Here is an 11,730-nt window from a genome sequence, read left to right as displayed (position 1 = left end):
GAGTGGGAGATGTTTGGGGCAGTCTATTTATCTTGGGGGGGGAATCTACCTCTCTCTCTCTATGAGAGTGGGAGATGTTTGGGGCAGTCTATTTATCTTGGGGGGGATCTCCCTCCCCCTCTCTCTCTATGAGAGTGGGAGATGTTTGGGGCAGTCTATCTCGGCAGGGGGAGGGGGAATCTCCCTCCCTCTCTCTCTATGAGAGTGGGAGATGTGTGGGGCAGTCTATTTATCTTGGGCGGGGAAATCTCCCTCCCTCTCTCTCTATGAGAGTGGGAGATGTTTGGGGCAGTCTATTTATCTTGGGGGGGGGGGTATCTCCCTCCCTCCCTGCCTCTCTCTATGATGGTGGGAGATGTGTGGGGCAGTCTATTTATCTTGGGGGGTAGATCTCCCTCCCCCCCTCTCTCTCTATGAGAGTGGGAGATGTTTGGGGCAGTCTATTTATCTTGGGGGGAGAATCTCCCTCCCTCTCTCTGTGAGAGTGGGAGATGTTTGGGGCAGTCTATTTATCTTGGGGGGGGAATCTACCTCTCTCTCTCTATGAGAGTGGGAGATGTTTGGGGCAGTCTATTTATCTTGGGGGGGATCTCCCTCCCCCTCTCTCTCTATGAGAGTGGGAGATGTTTGGGGCAGTCTATCTCGGCAGGGGGAGGGGGAATCTCCCTCCCTCTCTCTCTATGAGAGTGGGAGATGTGTGGGGCAGTCTATTTATCTTGGGGGGTATCTCCCTCCCTCTCTCTCTCTCTCTATGATGGTGGGAGATGTTTGGGGCAGTCTATTTATCTTGGGGGGGAATCTCCCTCCCTCTCTCTCTATGATGGTGGGAGATGTGTGGGGCAGTCTATTTATCTTGGGGGGTATCTCCCTCCATCTATCTCTCTAAGAGTGGGAGATGTGTGGGACAGTCTATTTATCTTGGAGGGGGGGGGATCTCCCTCCCTCTCTATGAGAGTGGGAGATGTGTGGGACAGTCTATTTATCTTGGTGGGGGGGCGTTGGGGAGAACGTGGGACGGACGAGTGGGGTGGAGGAACGGTGGTGCAGCGGTTAGCGCTGCGCTACGCTAACTACAAACCCCGGCAGAGAACCGGTGCTCGCTAACAGCACTTGCCCCAAGAGTATGTGAAGGCTATACAGGCGATCTTTGTCTTTTTTATGCCTGTGTGTGTGTGATGTGTGTGTTACAATGTGTACGTGTGTGTGAGGCATGTGTGTGTGTGAGATATTTGTGTGTGTGTGGTGCGTGTTACATCTGCGGATGTGATGAATGTGTGTGCACGCGCGTGTGTTGTTGTTGCTGCTGCTGTCGGGGGAGCGGTGGTGCAGCGGTTAGCGCTGCGCGAACAAATCACGATTACTCAACTGGAGTTCCAATTCTCGCTCACGCCCACCACCAACACCAGTGACAGCGATTCATCTGACGCGGTTCCTGGGCCCTCCCCTAGGTCGACTCAGCCTCAAATGAGTAAACCTGGTGCGGCGTGTCGTAGTGTGTGTGGGAGGGGGGGGGAGGGGAGCGGTGGTGTAGTGGTTAGCGCACTGCGCTACGAACCCGGCGATGACCCGAGTTCGATTACACGCTCACGGCCAACGCCGGTGACGATTATTTGAATCGGTCGCGGGCCTCCCCCCTAGGTCGACTCAGCCTCAAATGAGTAAACCTATGTAGTAAACATCGCCACTGGTGGGGGGGGGGGGAAGACAAAGGCGGTCGGTGCGTGGTTGCTGGCACCCTATGCCGGCCTTCATAGGGTGCAACATTAAAATATTTACGCGATCTAACCCCCCACCCCAAAAAAAAAACCCTCTATTATTACGCGTGACAATTTGGTCACGAAACCCTCCCACGCGTTCGACTGAGGCCACCATCCACAACCCCCCCCCCCCCTGTTTGTGGTTCATCACTTGGACGAGTCCAACCCGCTCTGCCCCCCCACCCCCCCGCCTCCTCTCCCCTGCCCGCCCCAACAACGCGACCGAACCCATTTGACTCCCTCCCTTCGTGCCACAAAACAGCCTCTTGGTGTCCCACCCACCACAATCTATTTAAAAAATTTTAAATTAAATTAAATATTTTAACTGTTGCTACGGAGACTGACAAACATCACGAGATCTATCCTGAACCCCTCACCCCTCCCCACTCGAGTTGGTTAAGCGCACGTGGTTATGGCAAAAATCACGAGACCCCCCCCCCTCCCGACTTCGAGTTGGTACAGTCCGGCTGCTGCTGAGGAGGTGACGGACAAACTTCACGATATCAACTCCACCCCCCCTCCAACTCGACTTGGTACAGCCCTTGTTCTGGCAAACTTCACGAGATCCACCCCCCATCCAACTCGAATTAGTACAACCCTTGTTCTTGCAAACTTCACGATATCAACTCTTCTCCCTCCCTCCAAGTCGAGTTGGTACAGTCCGGCTACTGTTGCTACTGATGTGACTGACAAACATCACGAGATCAAACCCCCCCCCCCCTCTCCAACTCGAGTTGGTACAGCCCTTCTTCTGGCAAACTTCACGAGTTCAACTATTTTCCCTCCCTCCAAGCCGAGTTGGTACAGTCCGGCTGCTGCTGATGCTTCTGCTACTGATGTGACTGACAAACATCACGAGATCAACCCCCCCCCTCTCCAACTCGAGTTGGTACAGCCCTTGTTCTGGCAAACTTCACGAGTTCAACTATTTTCTCTCCCTCCAAGCCGAGTTGGTACAGTCCGGCTGCTGCTGATGCTTCTGCTACTGATGTGACTGACAAACATCACGAGATCAACCCCCCCCCCCTCTCCAACTCGAGTTGGTACAGCCCTTGTTCTGGCAAACTTCACGAGTTCAACTATTTTCTCTCCCTCCAAGCCGAGTTGGTACAGTCCGGCTGCTGCTGCTACTAACAACATCACGAGATAACCCCCGCCCCATCCAACTCGAGTTGGTACAGCCCTTCCTTGTGGTTCTGGCAAACTTCACGGTATAAAAATGCCCCCCTTACTCAGCGAAACGAATCCCCCCCCCTCCTCCTCCTTCCTTACCCACCTCCACCTCACCCCACCCAACCCCACCATCACGTCACCCACGCGTGCCTTTGTTTATCGAGCTTAAGCACTGAAGTCACGGGTCCATTGCACCGGTTTACACATTTGCCCTCTATGGCTCGCTTGATTACACGGAGGTGAAGAGTCGTGTGTGTGGGCGCGTGCGTCTGTGCGGTAAACAGGGGGAGCGGTGGCGCGGCGGTTAGCGCGTCGCGCCGCGAACCCGGCGACCCGAGTTCGATTCCCGCTCACGGCCACCACCAACACCCGGCGACTCAGCCACCAATGAATACCTGGTGCCGTGCGTGAACATCAACACCGGGGTCTGCTAAGGCTATACGGGCGATCTTTGACTTTCGATTTAAAGCTTTCGTGACTGCAGGGATTCATCTTCTTGGTTCTTTCCTCAGGTGAAGACCTGGGATTCATCTTCTTGGTTCTTTCCTCAGGTGAAGACCTGGGATTCATCTTCTTGGTTCTTTCCTCAGGTGGTCTTCACCTGAGGACGGCTGCTTGCGTTGTGGCCGAAACGTCGTGAGAATTATTTTATTATGTTTAATTTTATTATTTTATTATTTCCATTCTACGTGACTTTACCGAAAGAACCAAGATCTTTGACTTTGTTGAGAACAAAAATACTGCACGTTCGTTACCCGTCGAGTGTAGTGACAGCATAATTGTGATTGATTGTTCATAATATTGTTCATAACAATCAATCAGGCCAAAGACAAAGGCAAATATTCCTCCGTATAGCCTTCATATACGTTTGGGGGCAAGTGCTCTGAGCGAGTGGCCAGCACCACGCCCGACCGCCTTTGTTTCCCTCGTGGTATGGAGGAGGTCGTAGGTCCGATCACGGCCCTGCCAATGCCTGTTGTATCTTTGGAGTTTGTGTCTCTCTCTTTGTTTGTTGCGGTTGCACCCGATTCAAGAGCCGAATGACTCACAGGACTATACCTAATAAATTAACTTTGAACTCTCTCTCCCTGTGGTCGCGTAGAGGCGAGATGTTAACTACCTCGCCTGGTATACAGGTGATCGTAGGTCCGATCCCGATCCTGACAATGCCTGTTGTATCTTTGGAGTTTGCGTGTCTCTCACTCCCTGTGGTCGCGTGGAGGCGAGATGTTAACGACCTCGCCTGGTATACAGCTGATCGTAGGTCCGATCCCGGCCCTGACAATTCCTGTTGTATATTTGGAGTTTGCGTGTCTCTCTCTCCCTGTGGTCCTCTGTACCAGCGTGGACGGCACCCTCATGTTCACCTTCTGAAGCGCTCGCTCGTCACCGTGGCGTGTGCGATGACCACCACCACCACAACCACCACCACAACCACCACCACAATCATCACCACCACCACCACCACGTGACTTTCCTTTCGTGTTGTGCGCGGTGCATTTAGCGCCACAGCGCGTGGATGTATCGTGTTTGTTTATTTGTGTTGCTGGTGACTTTGTGTGTTTCATATCGAAATCGCCTCCAGTGCTGTTGCTGCTGGCGGCAATAAAAGTTGTTTAAAAGTCAAGTCTCTCCCTGTGGTCGCGTAGAGGCGAGATGTTAACTACCTCGCCTGGTATACAGGTGATCGTAGGTCCGATCCCGGCCCTGACAATTCCTGTTGGATCTTTGGAGTTTGCGTCTCTCTCTCTACATGTGGTCGCATGCATTTTTCTCCGGCTCCTCCGGTTTCCCCCCCCCGCCCCCTCCACATTTCTAATCAACATCACGGCGTGTCAGTAGAGCTATTTGGCCGCGACGACGACGACGACGATGATGCTGCTAAGCCCCAACTTGGTTGAGCGTCTGAAAGAAATTGAGCGACGTAGCAGCTCAAGCGGAGCCCTTGCACGTGGCAAAATAAGAAAACAAGCGGTGGTGAAGGGGCAGTCGGATGGATTCTTTTTGGGGTGCTGATTCCAAATCTGGCATCAGTTTTTGTCTATCACATCAGGTTGTTGAGATATCAAATATTGCATTTTCAATAAAAACTGCAGAAGAAAAATATTAAATAAATGTGGATATCTACATAAAATGATATTATAAACACACTATCCTAAAAAATACACCACCATATTTTAACACTAAAGCAGCCACTGACTCGCAACAACTTGCAATCATAAGTGACAGAGTTAATTTCGGGTAAAATCAATGAAAACGGGGTATGCCGATAGCATAACAATGAGATGTGATAGAGCAAATCTGAGATAAGATTTGGAATCGGCACCCTGAAATTAGTCTAAAACAGCTGCAAAAGTCCAGGCCAGAAAAAAATGTTTTTTTTGTTGTTTGACCATCAGCAGCAGCAGCATCGCCACCAAATGGCTGGGAACAGCTGATCAGTCACAACTTTGACCGTGTTGTTTGTCCGGTCTGCTCGTGAACAGATTTATTTTCTTCCCCCCCTCCCCGCCCCTCTTGCTCAACGGAATCCGGATCCGCTGGCTCAGCTCGGATGTTTTAGTTTTACTACCCCGCGAACTAAATGACCGGTGGACCGTGGGTGGTCTGGGTTCGTCCGTCCGCCACTGCACGGGTCACCCCCCCCCCCCACACTCTTTAGATCCCCTGCGCAGTGGATGCCGATGAACAACAATAAAGGATTCATATTCTTAGTTTTTTTCGGTAAAGTCACGTAGGTATAAAATTAAAATTAATAAAAGTAAAATAAAATAAAAAAAATCACGACGTTTCGGAGGCAACACAAGCTTCCGTCTTCAGGTGGAACCGTCACAGCACGATTGCTGTATCAAGTGAGAGAAATTCCAAGAAAACAGTCCTTGCATATATACTGGTTGAGGGTGGGAGGAGCCAAGGTAGGCCCTGGATATTATTTTTAAATCCTTTATATTAAGTTCGCTTGCTTGCTTGCGTGCTTGCTTGCTTACGACCGTGCAAATCTTTCGGTCGTTTTTTAACCCACTTCCCGTGATCCAATCGAGCTGACATTTTTCCACACAGACTCGTTGTGCGTGACAATTAATTTTCGTGAAAATTTTTTTCCAAAATTTTACACTGTTTAGGGAATTTTTTTAAAATATGTAATTACCAATTGCTTAATGGTGGCAGGCAATCATCTGACCCATAGGTGGCAGCCATCTCAAGCCAGAGGACGAGAGGACTCTAGCCGCCACGCATATAAAGGATTTAGAGTGAAAAACTTTGTTTTTACGGGTTAATTTTTTGTGAGGTTCGGTGCGGCTGAAGCACGCTGTTAGGAATGAGCCTTTGTTGTGTAGACTGGTTGAACTCGGAGGTTCCAAGAGTTGTTAAGGTGCGGCTGATGTAAAGGTGCGTGTAAATGGGACTGAGCCTTTTGTTATGTAGAGGTGGTGGTAGAAACAATAAAGGAACCTCCGAGTGTCCCACCCGAGTTCGCGTTCGTGCCCATCGCAAATGATCGTTGGGCGAAGCGGTCGGTGAATCGTCACCGTGACGGCGGAAAAGCCGAGCGCGTTGATTGCTAAAATGTGGAGGGGTGACAATCGGAAGGACACGGAGAAAAATCCAAGCGACCGCAGAGAGAGAGAGAAAGATAGAGACGGAAACTCCAAATATAAAGCAGGCATGAGCAAAATCTGAATAGGTGTTTACCCTTTGTGGCAATAAAACAGGAGGGGTTAAGATGTTCAAACGCCAAATGGATTCCTCTCGCAAAGGAATCAAGGACTGCACTGACCACACACATGACCTGCGATGAACGTGCAAACAAACATCGCTCTGATGATTATTATAAAGGCATTGTCCTTGAAACTGATTGGCCTACACTCGAGATAGCAGGCGTCTTTATCGCAAAGTCTCACAAGTGTGAGACTCACGGCGTTCTCCCGTGGTTGAACATCGTAACGCCTATTTTATTGCTAGAAAGGGTAAAAAGCCTTTTATTATTTTTTGCATACGTTGGTTGACACTGGAAAAAAATAGGTTTACCATGATATATACAGCAGGCGTCAGGGTCGGGATCGAACCCACGACCTCCTGTACACCAGGCGAGGTCGTTAACATCTCCTAGCCACCGTGATGATGATGAGAGAGAGACACGCAAACTCCAAATATACAGCAGCAGGCGTCAGGGTCGGGATCGAACCCAGGACCTCCTGTATACCAGGCGAGATAGTTAACATCTCTTAGCCACCGTGATGATGATGATGAGAGAGAGAGACACGCAAACTCCAAATATACAGCAAGCGTCAGGGTCGGGATCGAACCGACAACCTCCTGTATACCAGGCGAGGTCGTTAACATCTCTTAGCCACCGTGATGATGATGATGTGGGAGACACGCAGACTCCAAATATACAGCAGCAGGCGTCAGGGTCGGGATCGAACCCAGGACCTCCTGTATACCAGGCGAGATAGTTAACATCTCCTAGCCACCGTGATGATGATGAGAGAGAGAGAGACACGCAAACTCCAAATATACAGTCAGGCGTCAAGGTCGGGATCGAACCGACAACCTCCTGTATACCAGGCGAGATAGTTAACATCTCTTAGCCACCGTGATGATGATGATGAGAGAGGGAGACACGCAAACTCCAAATATACAGTCAGGCGTCAGGGTCGGGATCGAACCGACAACCTCCTGTATACCAGGCGAGGTCGTTAACATCTCTTAGCCACCGTGATGATGATGATGTGGGAGACACGCAGACTCCAAATATACAGCAGCAGGCGTCAGGGTCGGGATCGAACCCAGGACCTCCTGTATACCAGGCGAGATAGTTAACATCTCCTAGCCACCGTGATGATGATGAGAGAGAGAGAGACACGCAAACTCCAAATATACAGTCAGGCGTCAAGGTCGGGATCGAACCGACAACCTCCTGTATACCAGGCGAGGTAGTTAACATCTCATAGCCACCCCCCTCGTGTACCATTCCCGCCTTCATCGGTTGCTACCCGCGAACAGCACTTGCCCCCACAGCCTGTTCAAGGCGATACGCGGGGTGAGTGGGTGGGGGAGTCTTTGTCTTTGTGCGTGTTCAGTGTGAGCGACTTGGGCTTTTGCCGACTCGGCAACAATCCCACGGGGAGAGGGGAGGAGAGGTCGAGGGGGGAAGTGGGGGCGGGGTGGTTGAAGAGTTTAACCTTGAAGAGGGAAGGTCTCTCTCTCGCTCTCCCTGCTCCGCTCTAAGATGCAACAACAGCAGCACAAAGAGACAAAGATCCCCCGTATAGCCTTAACAGACTGCTGGGGCCAAGTGCTCTTAGCGAGTAGCAGATGTAGATGCCACTGGTTCTTCACGTTCTGCAGATGTAGATGCCACTGGTTCTTCACGTTCTGCAGATGTAGATGACACTGGTTCTTTACGTTCTGCAGATGTAGATGCCACTGGTTCTTCATGTTCTGCAGATGTAGATGCCACTGATTCTTCACGTTCTGCAGATGTAGATGACACTGGTTCTTCACGTTCTACAGATGTAGCTGCCACTGGTTCTCCACGTTCTACAGATGTAGATGCCACTGGTTCTTCACGTTCTACAGATGTAGATGCCACTGGTTCTTCACGTTCTGCAGATGTAGATGCCACTGGTTCTTCACGTTCTACAGATGCAGCTGCCACTGGTTCTTCAAGTTCTACAGATGTAGATGACACTGGTTCTTCATGTGCTGCAGATGTAGCTGCCACTGGTTCTTCACGTTCTACAGATGTAGATAACACTGGTTCTTCACGTTCTACAGATGTAGCAGCACCTATGGAGTGCGACACGGCGCACGAGGGGGTAGGGGTGGTGGCAGCACCACAAGCAAGTCCGGCAGACTTTGTCTCCCAGAGCGATGACAAAAAAAAATTTTACACGCCGCAGCAGGTTACTCATTTGAGGCTAAGTCGACCTGAGGGTAGGGGCCCAGGACCACCACGTGCGCTTAAAGACTGATTTGGCTGCCGCTACGAATTTCGACACGACGACGATGATTATGATGAGCCGCCCACTTTCGTCGAGATATCATTTGTCAAAGGCTGCGACTTCTCTACTTATGAACGAATTACGTTCCAGAGGTCTGTTCCGTAAGTTTATGTGTTCGTAAGTCCAACTTTACTTCAAACATGTTGTACGGCGTGTACACTAAACAGGTTGTATAATCTCCTGTAGATGTAGGTGCCATTGGTTCTTCACGTTCTGCAGATGTAGATGCCACTGCTTCTTCACGTTCTGCAGATGTAGATGCCACTGGTTCTTCACGTTCTGCAGATGTAGATGCCACTGGTTTTTCACGTTCTGCAGATGTAGATGCCACTGGTTTTTCACGTTCTGCAGATGTAGATGCCACTGGGTCTTCACGTTCTGCAGATGTAGATGCCACTGGTTCTTCACGTTCTGCAGATGTAGATGCCACTGGTTCTTCACGTTCTGCAGATGTAGATGCCACAGGGTCTTCACGTTCTACAGATGTAGATGCCACCGGTTCTTCACGTTCTACAGATGTAGAGGCCACTGGTTCTTCACGTTCTGCAGATGTAGATGCCACTGGTTCTTCACATTCTGTAGATGTAGATGCCACTGGGTCTTCATGTTCTACAGATGTAGATGCCACTGGTTCTTCATGTTCTACAGATGTAGAGGCCACTGGTTCTTCACGTTCTGCAGATGTAGATGCCACTGGTTCTTCACGTTCTGCAGATGTAGCTGCCACTGGTTCTTCACGTTCTGCAGATGTAGATGCCACTGGTTCTTCACGTTCTGCAGATGTAGATGCCACTGGTTCTTCACGTTCTGCAGATGTAGATGCCACTGGTTCTTCACGTTCTGCAGATGTAGATGCCACTGGTTCTTCACGTTCTGCAGATGTAGATGCCACCGGTTCTTCACGTTCTACAGATGTAGAGGCCACTGGTTCTTCACGTTCTGCAGATGTAGATGCCACTGGTTCTTCACATTCTGTAGATGTAGATGCCACCGGTTCTTCACGTTCTACAGATGTAGAGGCCACTGGTTCTTCACGTTCTGCAGATGTAGATGCCACTGGTTCTTCACATTCTGTAGATGTAGATGCCACTGGTTCTTCATGTTCTACAGATGTAGATGCCACGACCGCCATCTATTGCACGGCTGTAATGACGCGTGAACTTCTCTCTCTCTCTCCCTCCTTGCAAAAATTCTCGGGCCACGTGTTTTGTGCCGAGTGTCAAAATTCTCTCTCTCCCCCGTCCGAGGCTCGGAGCCTCCGCGTGGGGTGTGAGGGCTATTGGGGAACAAAGTTCGATGTCTGTGGGGAGTGGGGGTGGAGTGGGGGGGGGAGAGTGGGGGGCTAGCGGATTAACGCTGCGCCGCGCTACGAACCCGGCGACCCGGGTTCGATTCCCGCTCACGGACACCAACACCCCCCTAGGTCGACTCAGCCCCCTTAAATGAGTTACCTGGTGAGATGTGTAAACATCGCCACGAGGAGGGGGGGGGGGTGAGACAAAGGCGGCCGGGCGTGGTGCTGGCCACCCACCCCCTCGTGTGCCACAGTGCCGGCCTTCACAGGTGCTGCTACTCGCCAACAGCACTTGGCCTCAACAGTCTGCTCAGGCTACACGGGCATTTAATCTTTGTCTTTAGTTATATTTGGGTCGTTTATTTAAATCGCCTACATCAGCGAAGATGCTGTGCAAGTCGGAGATGCGCGCACGCCGCCGCCACCTCCACCTCCACCCCCGTTATCAGCGCCAGATAATTCTCTTGCGTCCCCAGGTAGGTCAGTCACGTGTACACGGTACGATAAAAACAGCTCAGTCAGCTGTTCGCTTAGCCCAGATGGGGGCTGGAGAGGAGGAGAGGGGGGGGTAACCGTACCAGCTCACTCAGGACTGGGTTTTTGTGTTGGTAACGATCCGGCGAGTCCTCGGCAAGTGTGCCGCTGTCACGAGCGAAAAAACTCGGTCGGCGAAAAACAATTCCCCGTCACCGTGCGCGTGAATGATGTCGCGACGACGATGAAAGTTTGGCGAGATGCGAATGTCGCTACCAACGCTACTTCCTACGCGCACCGCGCGGCGGTGGTGGCAGTTGTCGCGTTCCTGAAGAACATCACGTTACGGAAACGTCGCGTTATAATGAATCAAAATATAACGTGGGGGGGGGGGGGTAAAGCAACAGTCCGCGATAACGCGCGCGATGTGTAACGCAGGGCCCCCGTGGGGTAGCAATCGAGAAGGATCCAGCAGCATCCCGATGCTTCGCGCGATTGCTACGCTAGGGGGCAGCCGTCACAACCACCACTCGTTGCTGACTCGCGCGACCGTCAGGGGGTTTTCCGCTCTGCTCGATCGCGTTACGTAAAAGATCGCGTTCCCGAACACATTCATCGCGCTGTCGTCCTGTGCACATCCAACGACACGCGGCGTTATCGGAGGACAGCGCTGTAATCGATTAAACTCGTGAGATTCTTTATTGGCAAGCTTTGGCCAAGTCTTCGGTGAGAATATATTATTTATTGCGCGTGGGTGGGTGGGTGGATGCATGCACGGTACGGGCGAGTAGAAATCAGCATGATAGAGGTTTTTTGGTTAGATCGCGTAAATATATAAATGTGTCGTTAAAACCCACCACCACCCGACACAGCCAACTAGTGAGGGTTGTCACGTAAACAGAACGTGGCCAATTCGTCACTAGTACAGCACACCGTGTAGTGTATAGTGTAATGTATAGTAGTGTAGTGTATTGTGTAATGTGTAGTAGTGTATTGTAGAGTGTAGTGTATAGTGTAGTAGTGT

Source organism: Lampetra planeri, chromosome 3, assembly GCF_965212315.1.
Source record: "Lampetra planeri chromosome 3, kcLamPlan1.2.h2, whole genome shotgun sequence".
Taxonomy (NCBI): Eukaryota; Metazoa; Chordata; class Hyperoartia; order Petromyzontiformes; family Petromyzontidae; genus Lampetra; species Lampetra planeri.
This window is presented reverse-complemented; position numbering follows the sequence as displayed.